Genomic DNA, 15,781 nt, shown 5'->3' on the forward strand with positions numbered 1-15,781 from the left:
TTCATCAGGGTCAGGCTGTGGAGCAAGTCAGTACCAACCATCAAACACTCGATTCTTTACAGAATTGAACTCCCATGTATAAAGCAGCTTCGAATTAATTTTAATTTTGCTTGTTTGCATCTTATTAATCATCTTTACAGTAAGTAGTAATCTGTCTTTTCCTACATTGTTGGCATTCCTACCTTGAGTTTGCATTGTTTGGCTACTTTACAAATGAGTTAATGTGTTAAATATTTAATGTTAAACATATAAAGAAGGAAAAGTTCGGCATTTGCTTGAAATTATGTTCAAAGTTTGTTGTAACTCACTAGTGGTCTCATTATCACACAATGCATAAATATAGCCTGGTAATTTGTGCTTCATTTTAAGCAGAAGTAAGTTTTTCACTCATCTCACCTCTGGCAACCTGCTGCATCTGCAGCACCATTCTCACTGTCATCAGCACATGCCCAGAGGGGCCGGGATGCCATTCCAGTTTGTCACTAAGCGTGTGATAGTTATGTATGATTAATAATGATATTTCCTTGAGCAACTGTCAGTCATCATCCTGACAACAACAAGCAGCCTCAACTCACTGCTGCTACTGCAGGTGTCATCCTTCCAGGGTCTCTACATTCCGGTTCAAAGATATGAAAACTTCCTCCAGGGTTGCTGAAAATAATTTAAACAATGTGAAATCTCCTTCCTTGACTCCTCTTTCATTTCTAAATTTCTCCATATCCTGATAAAATCTGATGGAGACCTACAGCATTGACATATAATGCACCAGTCGGCAAATCTCACAGCAATGTTAAAATGAAGGACTGAAATGCAAAAGTAGGACAAAAACGAAAGATTGATTTGTCAGTGGGAAACTTCAGACATTATATTGGAAATTATGTAGTCATAAAGTAGTAGTATTTACCAAGAAAAACAAAATATTTGTGCTTAACACATTATCCTGAGAAAAATAAATAGAAAATGGAGATGGTGAAAACCAAATGTAACCAAAAAAAAAAAAATTATAATAAAATAAGGAAATTGTACAGCATGTGACAATTCTAAAACATTCAATTTTCATGAGTTACAGACTTGCAATATGTACAGGGAAAACATACTCAAGCCTTGAAAGAAATACTCATCTGGCATTAACTCAGCAATGTCAATTATGTGTCTTTGTTTAAAAACAAAGGAACATTACAACAAGCTACAAATTAAGCATCTTAAACAATGGGGATTACACAGACATAGATAAAGATGACACCCTAAGTCACAGACAGGCACAATCAAATGACACTTACACATACAATTTCAGCCACAGCCTTCATGAGAAAAAGATAGACAACCACCATTCACCCACACAAGCAAGTGCACCTCACAAATACATGACCACCAACTCCAGCAGCATAGAGAACCTGTCTATTCCCCTTTTATTTAGGTGTAGACCATGTCTAGTACATCCCCATTTTCCAATTGCTGCAATAGGCACTGTATGCATATGAGATTTCATTTCAGTCAGCAGCAGTCTTCTCAACTCTGTGTCAATATGGTTCAGTTAACAAGGGGAAATTTTAAAATTAAGAGTACAAACTATTTTTAATTTATTGTGTCAGAGAAACTATGAACCGGCAAGAGAATTATACAAAGGAGTTTTGTGGCAGTTCACAACTAATTGGAATAACTTTGGTGTTCAAACAATATTTCATGTCAATTTTACTGGAATGTTTGTTTTTGGACTAAAATTAGGTAACCACAAGTTAATATAAGCATTAACAGGAAGAATTGATGGAAGAAGAAGAATGAAGTGCAGTTGAATATTTAAGTTTAAACTATATGTTACAAAGAAGATAAATTTAAATATTTTGTACTCTGGCTTTCCTTCAAGACAAATACACCTTTTGCCTTTAAACAGTTCTGGAGACTAAGGAAGAAGAAATGAAAAATGAGACTTGCAGTAGAAGATAAAAAGTCTCAAGTCTATAGTAAGTAAAAGTAGGTAGGTTGGTCAATAGGTGCATCCTGAGATGGGCTTGAGATACAAATTTCAGTATCCGGCAAGGTGTGATAGAAAAACATGAAAAATGGCTATTTACATAAAGACTTGGAACAACCTCTGAAATATCTATAAGATGGTCAGTAAAACACTATAATGCAATGTGACAGATAAGAAAATTTAGAAATAACACAGAAAATGAGTATTATACTGAACTAATTATATCAGAAGGGAATTATTTCCATAGATTTAGTAATTAGTTACATGTATATGTTTTTGTGTATAGTGACTCTACAATACTTCTTTAAGAATATTTCATGGAAACTTATGTGTGTGAATTGTGATTTCTCTGAAAGGAATGTCTCTCACAAGATCAAGTCATAACTCTTCCAATCTGTTCCAGATCATTTTAATATTGTAGTTGAGAAGATGATGACAGATTAGTCATTTTCAATAAGCACTGTGTTCTCTGTAAATAAATGATTACGAAAAATATACGTCTTAGTACTTCCAAAAATATTCTTTTTAGTTGTGTGTAGTTGGTAATAACAAATTACTCCTCTTTTGTGTATATTGTTTTAAAATTGTTTCAAAATGTTAACATCATCATGTTTATGGGGGAAGAAAAGACGAGGTAGTTGACTGTGAACATAAGTTATGATGTGCTAACATAAGCATTAAAATAACAACTACAAAAGACTTTCATAAGTGATAAAATGATTTAATAACAATGATTGCTGACTACAATAATATAAATGAGTACTTAGAAGACAGAGAAAAGATAAAAACAGGCAACAAGATGGCTTAATTATTCTTTTGCATCATAGGTGTAACAGTGTGTCAACTTTAAAAAGAAAACAATGTGCTATTTTCAAATAGACTGGTGCACTCATATATGTGTAGTGTGGTAGGAGGTAGGTCAGGTTTAACAAGTAAGAAGCTACATTCCTGTTTTAGGTTGGGGAGGATACTGAATAAAGGGGAACCAATACTGAGAAGAAACAGAGAAGGGCTAATTTGAACTACAAAAGAAAATGTGTCTGAAGAAGGAGGTGTGAAATTTAATTTGAATAGAGGTGTAGTCTTTAATATCATCAATGTTGTGAAAAATATAACTACCATGAGTTGCATATGTAATTACAAAAATGTTAAAGGTATGAGTAAGTCTGAGTCTGTACAACAGAAAGGACAGAGACTAAAAAGAGAAAGTAACTATGACACAAAATCCATACGAAAGTTTATGATTCCTAAGTCCTCAGAATTTAATTTCACCTACATTGTCATTCATGTGAAAGTACAACCTAGTGTGGAGTCTTCCAGGATCTATTGTTTTTTTCATAAAAGATGCATGTTTTAAAGATGCATGTTGTAAATATAGCATGAAAGCACATTATTACAACTGTATTTTAGTTATCATTAAGATTCAAATATTGTAATAAAAAGTCAGTGTTAAGTGCAAATGTAAAGCACATTCTTGGAACTACAGCTTACTGTAGTTGGAACTAAGATTCAAATATTTAACATAATAAGAAAATGCTATGTGCAAATGTAAAAACACACTCATTTAATAATAAGAGAGCTATCATTACTTTTGTAATTATGGACATGAGAAAATTAAGATCAGCAAAAGGAAAGCACATAAATTTTTGCAATAACATGATTGTTATTAGCTTCATAAAGTTGTTATTAGTATAGTACTTCAAAATGATACAAACTAACATATGAAATAGGGAAAATAGCTATATTTACAATGAGGTCATTTGTCAAAGTTGGGGATATGTGGTGGCAGCTACCACTCCAGAGGAGTTATGTGTATCCCTGCTACTTTCTACCAATGCATTATACTTGCAAACTGAAACTATAAAATACGGTATCTTAGGTAAGAGCTCAGATATCATGTGTGATTGTTATTTTGTTTGTCTGTGGCAATTCATAGCAATGGATGATGTGAACCTTCAAAATAAGGCAGCAATTGCACGACATATCTGCTGGGATGTAAATACATAGTTTCAAAGGATTTCCAACCTCCTTTAAACAAGCACTGAAGTCCTATATATAAAGAATTTTGACAATGAATATTATGTGTTGCAAAGAGGCAAAAGAAATTTGCTTTTAATATTCATTCCATGTTGAGAATCTGTGATGGGACATTATAAGTAACAGAATCTGTTGTGATGGTAAGCCGATAATGTACATGTTTTAATGCCAATATATGGTTTATTAATACAAATTGACTACCAATGTTCTTTAAAACAAGTTACAATTGTGGTATTTATTTTCTTGGCAGTAATAATGAGCGTATGGCATTGGTGGTCGGGAGACCCCTCGCGGGGCGGTTCGGCAGCCACTCCACAAGTTCTTTAATGCCACTACAGCAACTTGCGAGTGAATGAGGATGAAATGATGATGAAAGACACACAACACCCAGTCATTTCAAGGCAGAGAAAATCCCTGACCCCGCCAGAAATCGAACCCGGGACCCCGTGCACGGGAAGCAAGAACACTACCGCAAGACCACGAGCCGCAGACATTCTTGGCAGTAATGACAGCACAGTTGGAGAGGAAGTCTGGCACAGAGGTGTACATCTACATCTACATCCTCCTCATCAGCACTCTGCAAGCCACCTGACACTGCATGGCAGAGGGGACTTCTAGTACCACTAATTGATCCTCCATTCCCTATTTCATTCACAAATACTGTATGGAAAGACTGACTGTCGGTAAGCCTCTGTATTAGCTCTAAATTCTCAAATTTTCTCATTATGGTCATTTTGCAAGATGCATGTTGGAGGAAGTAATACATTTTCAGACTATTCTCAGAAAGTACTCTCTTGAGATTACAATTGTAAACCTCTCCATGATGTAAAATGCCTCTCTTGTAGCATCTGCCACTGGACCTTGATGAACACTTCTGTAATGCTCTTGCGTCAACCAAATTATCCTGTGATGAAACTGCTGCTCTTCGTTGGATAGTCTCCATCTCTTCTCTCAGTGCCACCTGGTAAGGAGCCCATATTGATGAACAATACTCAAGAATGGGTCGAACAAGCATCTTGTAAGCCTTTTCTTTCGTGGATGAGATACATTTCCTTAAGACTCTTCCTATGAATCTCAGTCTTGCATCTGCTTTTCCTGCTGTTTGTTTTATTTGGTAGTTCCATTAAGATCACTCTGAGCAGTTACTCCTACATATTTTATAGTCAAGAATATAACAAGGTAACAAAGAATTGTATTCAATCATATGATGTCCAACAGAACACCACAAGGCAGCCAAGAAGCCACTTTGCCATGCTGTGGCATTCAACTGGACTGGTCCTGTAAGTTGTGAGAAAGTTACAGAGGGCATTAGGTGCCATGTTGAAATCATTCTAAAGGTGTAGAAGAGCGTTCCGCATGATTATTGGTGGCTGGGTGAAAAGCAGCAATGAGAAAGTGTTTGATACCATTACAGGTGCAAAACTGTGTGAAGTCATAAGAATTAAATGTCTTCCCATTGTCAGAAATCAAGGTGCATCGGGTGCCTTCAGAGGCAAAGACTTTTTATGAGACAACAAAGGTAGCTGCAGTACTGACCTTCAGCGAAATCCAAGTGGACACGGCTCCCATGTTTGGCAGCATCAGGCTAGGAAGAGAACTACTGGGGGGCATGCAGCTTGAAGGACCTGAAAGACAGAACACCAGTGGACCATGTCCACAATGTTGGAGTCAATATTTGGCCAGAACACATGTTGTTACACCAAGCTTTTCAAGGACAGCTGCAGATGGGCAGTGTGCAGAAGGCATGGTGCTCGTGGCTGATTAGGAGGAGGCATTGGGATGCGACAGTGGTCTTTGCCCGAGACTTGCAACAGTACTCCTTGATTTAGGTGTAGCTGATGCCACCATAGCCAGAAGAGATGAAATTTGGGTCCAGGGTATGTACATGGCCCTCTATGTTTTACAAACGGAACAAAATGACATAACTTTGTGTTCTTGTGGGTGGTGGATGCAACATCGAGCAATGTTATGGTAAATGTGGAAATGGCCACATCCAGGTCTGAATCAAGCTAGAAACACATCAATTCATTCTTCAAAATATATTCTCTGAGTGTGAATTCCTTGGTGTCATCTGTGTTAGATACAGTAGAGTCCCACTAATCTGAACATTCGGTTAATCCGAACATAAAAAATGTTAGTCTAAGTATGGAAAACTGTGTGGTAAGCTGCTGTACATACACGCTATTTTAATTTACACAATACAGTAAACATGTATTAGAAAAATTGGCAAGAAAACATTACATTTAAACAAAGCATAACAATGAAAGAAAAGCTGCTAAACTTACTAAAATACAGCGAACATTTTTATCATTACTTTTTAGATGACAATAACTCAGTCATTTTTTTTTTTTTTTTTTTTTTTGCGTAATGAAGACAGTCTGTTATATGATGCATAGTTGTTCCATCATCTCATAAACATCAAATCAGCAGGTGTAGAAGTGGGCTGTTGCTCCAAATAATGTAGTGCGGGCTTGAGCTGAGTCACTGTGTGGCATCAGCTCTCCTTTGTCACCTTCAGGCTCATTGTCACTTCTGTCACAGCAGTCCACTTCTCCCTGGTTTGAGTCACAGCAGCAACTATATCAGCATCAGCAAGGTTCTTCACACATGCCTCATCCACTGCCATCCATTCATCTACATCTCCTTCACTAGCTTCTTCACATCCAGGGATTGTCTGTCATTTGTAGTAGGTTTTCCTCTTCAGTTTCAACTAGGTTGTGCTGAAATTCAAGTAGTGTCAACAGTCTTCTCCACGATTTTCTTGGAGTATTTTCTGAAATATTCTGTCATGCCTCAGCAGCCCAATAAACAACATCCTTCACATTGGTCTTTTTTATTTTGTCCACTAAAGGAATGCTATCATCTTGGGTCAGCATTCTTAAAAACTGTTTTCTGTAAATCAGTTTTAATGTTTGAAGTATGCCCTGGCCCATCGGCTGTCGAAGTGGTGTAACATTCGGGGGCAAAAACTTTGCCACAATTTCTCCATCACATAATTCCTCAGTGCTGGGATGAGATGGCTCATTATCAATCAAAAGGATTGCAGGGAGACAAATGATTTTCCTTAGAAATCTGTCAAAAAGAGGAAACAAACTGGCCATGAAACCATTCTGTGAACAGCTTACTATCCATCTGTGCTTTTCTCTGGTTGCGATAATATATGGGCAGAGACTTCATACTACTGTTTTTAAAAGCTCTGGGCCTAGCAGATTTGCTGATCAGCATTAACGGCAGCTTCTGATTACCAGCAGCATTGCTGCACGCTAGTAAAGTCACACGATCTTTGCACTTTTTAAAACCAGGAGCATGGTCTTCTGCTTTTGATGCCAGGCTTTTTGTTGGCAATGCCCTAAAATTAAGGCCAGTCTCATAAGCATTATAAATTTGTTGGGGAGAATACTGTTCCTCACTTATCATTCCTTCACTTCATCACATCAAAAGAAAGCTGCTCTCCAGTAATTCTTAGCTGACAGATTCCATTATGTTTTTTGAATCTGTCCAACCAACCTGTACTTGCACTAAAAGACATTACCATTCATTAACTCGTTCAGGTGAACGGCCTTCTCCTGAATCAGTGCTCCACTCAAAGGAGTTCCCCTTTCTCTTTCCTGCATAAACCAAAGGAAAAGTGCTTCATCCACTTTATCGTACTGGGACTGTTTCAAAGTCTGCAGAATTTTGAGTGTTTTTCCCCAAGACATTGCACAGGACTGTTCAAGCTTCACTCAGTTCTTCTTCCAATCACAAATTTTTGCTTTACCAACACTCAGTTCCATTGCCAGTTTACATACATTCTCATCATTGTCTATCCACTTCAAAGCCTTCAGTTTTTCTTTGAGAGTTAATGTTGTACGTTTATGTTTACTCATGATGAAATTACGTACACCACTACACCTGGACGAATGCAATACAACCGTTACATGTGCCAGCGCTTGATAACATAACCAAGTGCTTTGCGAGCCAACTGACAGTGCACTGACCCAGACACCACAAAGGTCTCAACAATGCACAACAACAAGGGCAGGGAGTGAGAATGAGCCACTGTTCTCACAATTGTTCTCGTTTGTTACCATGGAGTACCTACTTATCTGCTTGGTATACTTCGTTCTAGATACTTGTCACCATAATATCAGCTAATCCGAACAAATTGGTAATCCAAACAAGGTCCGATCCCAATTAGTTTGGATTAACGGGACTCTGCTGTATAGATAGGCTACCCCTTAGTGATATATGAAGATTTGTACCAGACTGGGGCTCGTACCCAGATTTCCTGCTTATCATGAGCAGTGACCTTAACCACTTCAGCTATCCATGCACACTCCCCAGACCGACCCAAACCTCCATGTCACACTGTCTACACCCTTATGTCATTTTCTTATCTTTATTTTTATTTGAGTCATCAGTCTTCTTACTGGTTGGATGCAGCTCTAGTATCATGGAAGTTATTCCCTGATGTCTTAATAGATTTCCTCTCATCCTGCTCCTTCTCCGTGTCGATGTTTTCCACATATTCCTTTCCTCTCCGATTTTGCACAGAACCTCCTCAGTTCTTACTTTATCAGTCCACCTAATTTATAACACTTGTCTGTAGCACAATATCTCAAATGCTTCAATTCTCATCTGTTCCAGTTTTGTCACAGTCTGTGTTTCACTACCATAAAATGCTGTGCTCCAAACGTACATTCTCAGAAATTTATTCCTCAAATTAAGCCCACTGTGTGATACTAGTAGACTTCTCTTGGCCAGGAATGCCATTTTTGCCAGTGCTAGGCTGCTTTTGAAGTCCTCCTTGCTCCATCCATCATTGATTATTTTGCTGCCTAGGTAGCAGAATTCCTTAACTTCACCTACTTCATGACCACCAGTCCTGATGTTAAGTTTCTCGCATTTCTCGTTTCTGCTACATCTCACTACTTTTGTCTTTCTTCGATTCACTCTCAGTCCGTATTCTTTACTCATTAGACTGTTCATTCCATTCAGTAGATTATCAAATTCTTCTTCACTTTGATTCAGGATGGCAATGAGATCAGCAAATTTTAACATTGATATCTCCCACAAGTCCAACCCCCCCCCCCCCTATTCAAGTCATGGGAGATGGGCAATGGCATGAAGTAGGGGTTCACCTGTAGGAGCGAGATATGGTGGGGACTGTGTGTGCCCCAGGCCCGCTACGGTAGCTGTGTAGGTCCTACAATAACCCTGAAAAGTGATGGCTAATGGGGCTCTGGTGACGCTACGATAGGCCCAGCAAGGCAGTAGTGGATCATGATTTCTGCTGTAAAAAATTGAATGGGCCTCGGAAAGAACGGATTTAATTGGCAATGAACTGGCTATAGAGAAATCAAGGCTGAGATGGTATGGACATGTTAAGAGAATGGAGGAGAAGAGGATACCCAGGAGGATACATGAGTTGAAACTGGAAGGAAAGAGACCAAGAGGTAGACAGAGAGATAGATGGCTGAAAGGAGTACAGGAATGTGTCCAGAAGAAAGGAGAAGACTGGACTAAGGTGAAGATTGAGAAATGGTGGCAAGACAGAAGACAATGGAGAGGCTTATGTTCCATACAGAACCGTCCAGAGGCTGGAAACTGTCCAAGATGATGATGAATGAATAGCCTTTCACACTGAATTATAATTCCACTCCTCCTGAAACTTCCTTTTATTTCCATCATTGCTTCTTAGATGTACAGATTGAACAGTAGGGGGCTAAAGATTACTTCCCTGTCTTCCACCCTTTTTAATCTGAGCACTTCGTTCTTGGTCATCCAATCTTATTATTCCCTTTTGGCTCTTGTACATGTTGTATATTACCCATCTCCCCTATAGCTGATCCCTATTTTTCTCAGAATTTCGAACATCTGGAACCATTTTACATTGTCAAACATTGTTTCCAAGTCAACAAATCCTATAAAATGTCTTGAGTTTTCTACAGTTTTGCTTCCATTATCAACCGCAAGGTCAGAACTGCCTCTCTAGTGCCTTTACCTTTCCTAAATCCAAACTGATAATCATCCAACACATCCACAAATTTATTTTCCATTCTTCTGTACATTAATAAAAATAAATAAAAAAATAAAAACGTTGTCAGCAACTTGGATACATGAACTGTTAAGCTGATTGTGCAGTAATTCTCTCACTTGTCAGCTCTTGCAGTTTTCGGAATTGTGTTGATGATACTTTTCCAAATTCAAATGGTACATCACCAGAGTCATACATTCTGCACACCAATGTGAATAGTCATTCTGTTGCCTCTTCCCCCAAAGATTTTACAAATTCTCATGTAATGTTATCTATCCCTCCTGCCTCATTTGATCTTAAGTCCCCCAAAGCTCTCTTCAAATCTGATTCTAATTCTGGATCCCCTATCTCTTCTAAATCGACTCCTGTTTCTTCTCCTATCACATCACACATATCTTCTCCCTCATAGAGACTTTCAATGTACTCTTTCCACCTATCTGCTATCTGCTCTGCAATTAACAGTGGCAATCCCATTGCGCTCTTAATCTTATCACTCTTACTTTTAATTTTACTGAAGGTTATTTTGACTTTCGTATATGCTGAGTCAGTCCTTCTGACAATCATCTTTTTTCAATTGTATCGCATTTTTCATGCACCCATTTCACCATAGCTTCCCTGCACTTCCTATTTATTTCATTCCTCAGTGATTTATAATTTTGTATTTCTGAATTTTCCTGAACATTTTTGTACTTCCTTCTTTCATCGATCAACTCAAGTATTTCTTCTGTTAACAATGGTTTCTTTGAAGTTATCTTCTTTGTACCTATGCTTTTCTTTCCAACTTCTGTGATTGCCCTCTTCAGAGATGTCCATTCCTTCTCAATTGAACTGCCTACTGAACTGTTCCTTATTGCTGTATCTATAGCCTTAGAGAACTTCAAGTGTATCTCGTCATTCCTCAGTATTTCCGTATCCCATCTCTTTTCATATTGATTCTCCCTGACTAATCTCTTAAACTTCAACCAACTATTCATCACTATTACAATGTGATCTGAGCCTATATCTGCTCCTGGGCATGCCTTACAATCCAGTATCTGATTTTAGAATCTCTGTCTGACCATAATGTAATCTAACTGACGTCTTTCTGTATCAACCAGCTTTTTCCAAGTATACCTCCACCTCTTGTGATTCTTGAACAGAGTACCCACTATTACTTGCTGAAATTTATTACACAACCCAATTATTCTTTCTCCTCTCTCATTCCTTGTCCTAAACCCATATTCTCCTGTAACCACTTCTTCTACTCCTTCCCCTACAAATGCATTCTGGTCCCCCATGACTATTAGATTTTTGTCTCTCCTTACATATTGCATTATCCTTTCAATATACTCATATACTTTCTCTGTCTGTTCAGCTTGTGATGTCGGCCTGTACACCTGAACTATCGTTGTCAGTGGTGTTTTGCTAGTGATTCTGATAATAACAACCTGTCACTGGACTGTTCACAGTAACACACTCTCCACCCTACCTTCCTATTCATAACAAATCCTACTCCTGTTATACTATTTTCTGCTGCTGTTGATGTTACCCTGTACTCATCTGATCAGAAATCCTTGTCTTCTTTCCATTTCACTTCACTGACCCCTACTATATCAAGACTGAGCCTTTGCATTTCCATTTTCAGATTTTATAGCTTCCCTACTATGTTCAGGCTTCTGACATTCCATGTCCCAACATGTAGAACATTATCTTTTTGTTGGTTATTCAATCTTTTTCTCATAGTCAACTAGCTTTTGGCGGTCCACTCCTGGAGATTTGAATTGGGGACTATTCTGTAATCTTTTGCCAATGCAGAGATTGTCATGAGACTTTTTCAATTACAGGCCACTTGTCCTGTGAATACATGTTACATGTCTTTAATGCAGCAGTTTCCATTGCTTTCTGCATCCTCATACTTTTGATCATGCTGATTCTTCCTCCTTTAGCGGCAGTTTCTCACCCCAAGGATAAGAGGGTGCCCTGAACTTCTGTCCACTCCTCCACCCTCATTGGCAAGGCCGTTGGCAGAATGAGTGTGATTTCTTATGCCAGAAGTCTTTGGCTGCCAATGTTGATTATTAATCAAAATTTTGCAGTGTGTTTTGAACCCAAGACCAAGGATGCTTTGATTACTAGTCAAAGACACTACCCCTAGACAATGGGTAACCTCTCCCCTTATGTCATAGTTCACCATATTCATCACTTAATGCTCACAACATTACTTGGACTTCCGCAACAGGAAGAATGAGACTACCAGGAATCGAGACCAATGTTGTTACCATTTTATGCCCTTCTAGGCTTGTAATAGTTACATGCATGTTTGAGGGAACAAATTGCCTTATATAGTTAATGAGTCTATCTATAGCTAATATAGCTGATACCAAGAAATTTGAGTCAAAGAATATATTTCAAAGTATTTCATTGTTGTTGTTGTGGTCTTCAGTCCTGAGACTGGTTTGATGCAGCTCTCCACGCTACTCTATCCTGTGCAAGCTTCTTCATCTCCCAGTACCTACTGCAACCTACATCCTTCTGAATCTGCTTAGTGTATTGATCTCTTGGTCTCCCTCTACGATTTTTACCCTCCACGCTGCCCTCCAATGCTAAATTTGTGATCCCTTGATGCCTCAAAACATGTCCTACCAACCGATCCCTTCTTCTAGTCAAGTTGTGCCACAAACTTCTCTTCTCCCCAATCCTATTCAATACCTCCTCATTAGTTACGTGATCTACCCACCTTATCTTCAGCATTCTTCTGTAGCACCACATTTCGAAAGCTTCTATTCTCTTCTTGTCCAAACTAGTTATCGTCCATGTCTCACTTCCATACATGGCTACACTCCATACAAATACTTTCAGAAACGACTTCCTGACACCTAAATCTATACTCGATGTTAACAAATTTCTCTTCTTGAGAAACGCTTTCCTTGCCATTGCCAGTCTACATTTTATATCCTCTCTACTTCGACCATCATCGGTTATTTTACTCCCTAAATATCAAAACTCCTTTACTACTTTAAGTGTCTCATTTCCTAATCTAATTCCCTCAGCATCACCCGACTTAATTTGACTACATTCCATTATCCTCGTTTTGCTTTTGTTGATGTTCATCTTATATCCTCCTTTCAAGACACTGTCCATTCCGTTCAACTGCTCTTCCAAGTCCTTTGCTGTCTCTGACAGAATTACAATGTCATCGGCGAACCTCAAAGTTTTTATTTCTTCTCCATGAATTTTAATACCTACTCCGAATTTTTCTTTTGTTTTCTTTACTGCTTGCTCAATATACAGATTGAATAACATCGGGGAGAGGCTACAACCCTGTCTCACTCCTTTCCCAACCACTGCTTCCCTTTCATGCCCCTCGACTCTTATAACTGCCATCTGGTTTCTGTACAAATTGTAAATAGCCTTTCGCTCCCTGTATTTTACCCCTGCCACCTTCAGAATTTGAAAGAGAGTATTCCAGTCGACATTGTCAAAAGCTTTCTCTAAGTCTACAAATGCTAGAAACGTAGGTTTGCCTTTTCTTAATCTTTCTTCCAAGATAAGTCGTAAGGTCAGTATTACCTCACGTGTTCCAACATTTCTACGGAATCCAAACTGATCTTCCCCGAGGTCGGCTTCTACCAGTTTTTCCATTCGTCTGTAAAGAATTCGCGTTAGTATTTTGCAGCTGTGACTTATTAAACTGATAGTTCGGTAATTTTCACATCTGTCAACCCCTGCTTTCTTTGGGATTGGAATTATTATATTCTTCTTGAAGTCTGAGGGTATTTCGCCTGTCTCATACATCGTGCTCACCAGATGGTAGAGTTTTGTCATGACTGGCTCTCCCGAGGCCATCAGTAGTTCTAGTGGAATGTTGTCTACTCCCGGGGCCTTGTTTCGACTCAGGTCTTTCAGTGCTCTGTCAAACTCTTCACGCAGTATCTTATCTCCCATTTCGTCTTCATCTACATCCTCTTCCATTTCCATAATATTGTCCTCAAGTACATCTCCCTTGTATAAACCCTCTATATACTCCTTCCACCTTTCTGCCTTCCCTTCTTTGCTTAGAACTGGGTTTCCATCTGAGCCCTTGATATTCATACAAGTGGTTCTCTTCTCTCCAAAGGTCTCTTTAATTTTCCTGTAGGCGGTATATATCTTACCCCTAGTGAGACAAGCCTCTACATCCTTACATTTGTCCTCTAGCCATCCCTGCTTAGCCATTTTGCACTTCCTGTCGATTTCATTTTTGAGACGTTTGTATTCCTTTTTGCCTGCTTCATTTACTGCATTTTTATATTTTCTCCTTTCATCAATTAAATTCAATATTTCTTCTGTTACCCAAGGATTTCTATTAGCCCTCGTCTTTTTACCTACTTGATCGTCTGCTGCCTTCACCACTTCATCCCTCAGGGCTACCCATTCTTCTTCTACTGTATTTCTTTCCCCCATTCCTGTCAATTGTTCCCTTATGCTCTCCCTGAAACTCTCTGCAACCTCTGGTTCTTTCAGTTTATCCAGGTCCCATCTCCTTAAATTCCCACCTTTTTGCAGTTTCTTCAGTTTCAATCTGCAGTTCATAACCAGTAGATTGTGGTCAGAATCCACATCTGCCCCAGGAAATGTCTTACAATTTAAAACCTGGTTTCTAAATCTCTGTCTTACCATTATATAATCTATCTGAAACCTGTCAGTATCTCCTGGCTTCTTCCATGTATACAGCCTCCTTTCATGATTCTTGAACCAAGTGTTAGCTATGATTAAGTTATGCTCTGTGCAAAATTCTACAAGGCGGCTTCCTCTTTCATTCCTTCCCCCCAATCCATATTCACCTACTATGTTTCCTTCTCTCCCTTTTCCTACTGACGAATTCCAGTCACCCATGACTATTAAATTTTCGTCTCCCTTCACTACCTGAATAATTTCTTTTATCTCGTCATACATTTCATCTATTTCTTCATCATCTGCAGAGCTAGTTGGCATATAAACTTGTACTACTGTAGTAGGCATGGGCTTTGTGTCTATCTTGGCCACAATAATGCGTTCACTATGCTGTTTGTAGTAGCTAACCCGCACTCCTATTTTTTTATTCATTATTAAACCTACTCCTGCATTACCCCTATTTGATTTTGTATTTATAACCCTGTAATCACCTGACCAAAAGTCTTGTTCCTCCTGCCACCGAACTTCACTAATTCCCACTATATCTAACTTTAACCTATCCATTTCCCTTTTCAAATTTTCTAACCTACCTGCCCGATTAAGTGATCTGACATTCCACGCTCCGATCCGTAGAACGCCAGTTTTCTTTCTCCTGATAACGACGTCCTCTTGAGTAGTCCCCGCCTGGAGATCCGAATGGGGGACTATTTTACCTCCGGAATATTTTACCCAAGAGGACGCCATCATCATTTAATCATACAGTAGAGCTGCATGTCCTCGGGAAAAATTACGACTGTAGTTTCCCCTTGCTTTCAGCCGTTCGCAGTACCAGCACAGCAAGGCCGTTTTGGTTAATGTTACAAGGCCAGATCAGTCAATCATCCAGACTGTTGCCCCTGCAACTACTGAAAAGGCTGCTGCCCCTCTTCAGGAACCACATGTTTGTCTGGCCTCTCAACAGATACCCCTCCGTTGTGGTTGCACCTACAGTACGGCCATCTGTATCGCTGAGGCACGCAAGCCTCCCCACCAACGGCAAGGTCCATGGTTCATTTCATACAACTGTGAATTATCAACAATGACTATTCTTTCAGACATGCAAGTTAGTATTACAAGTCTCT

This window comes from Schistocerca nitens, chromosome 5, assembly GCF_023898315.1.
Source record: "Schistocerca nitens isolate TAMUIC-IGC-003100 chromosome 5, iqSchNite1.1, whole genome shotgun sequence".
NCBI classification, from domain to species: domain Eukaryota; kingdom Metazoa; phylum Arthropoda; class Insecta; order Orthoptera; family Acrididae; genus Schistocerca; species Schistocerca nitens.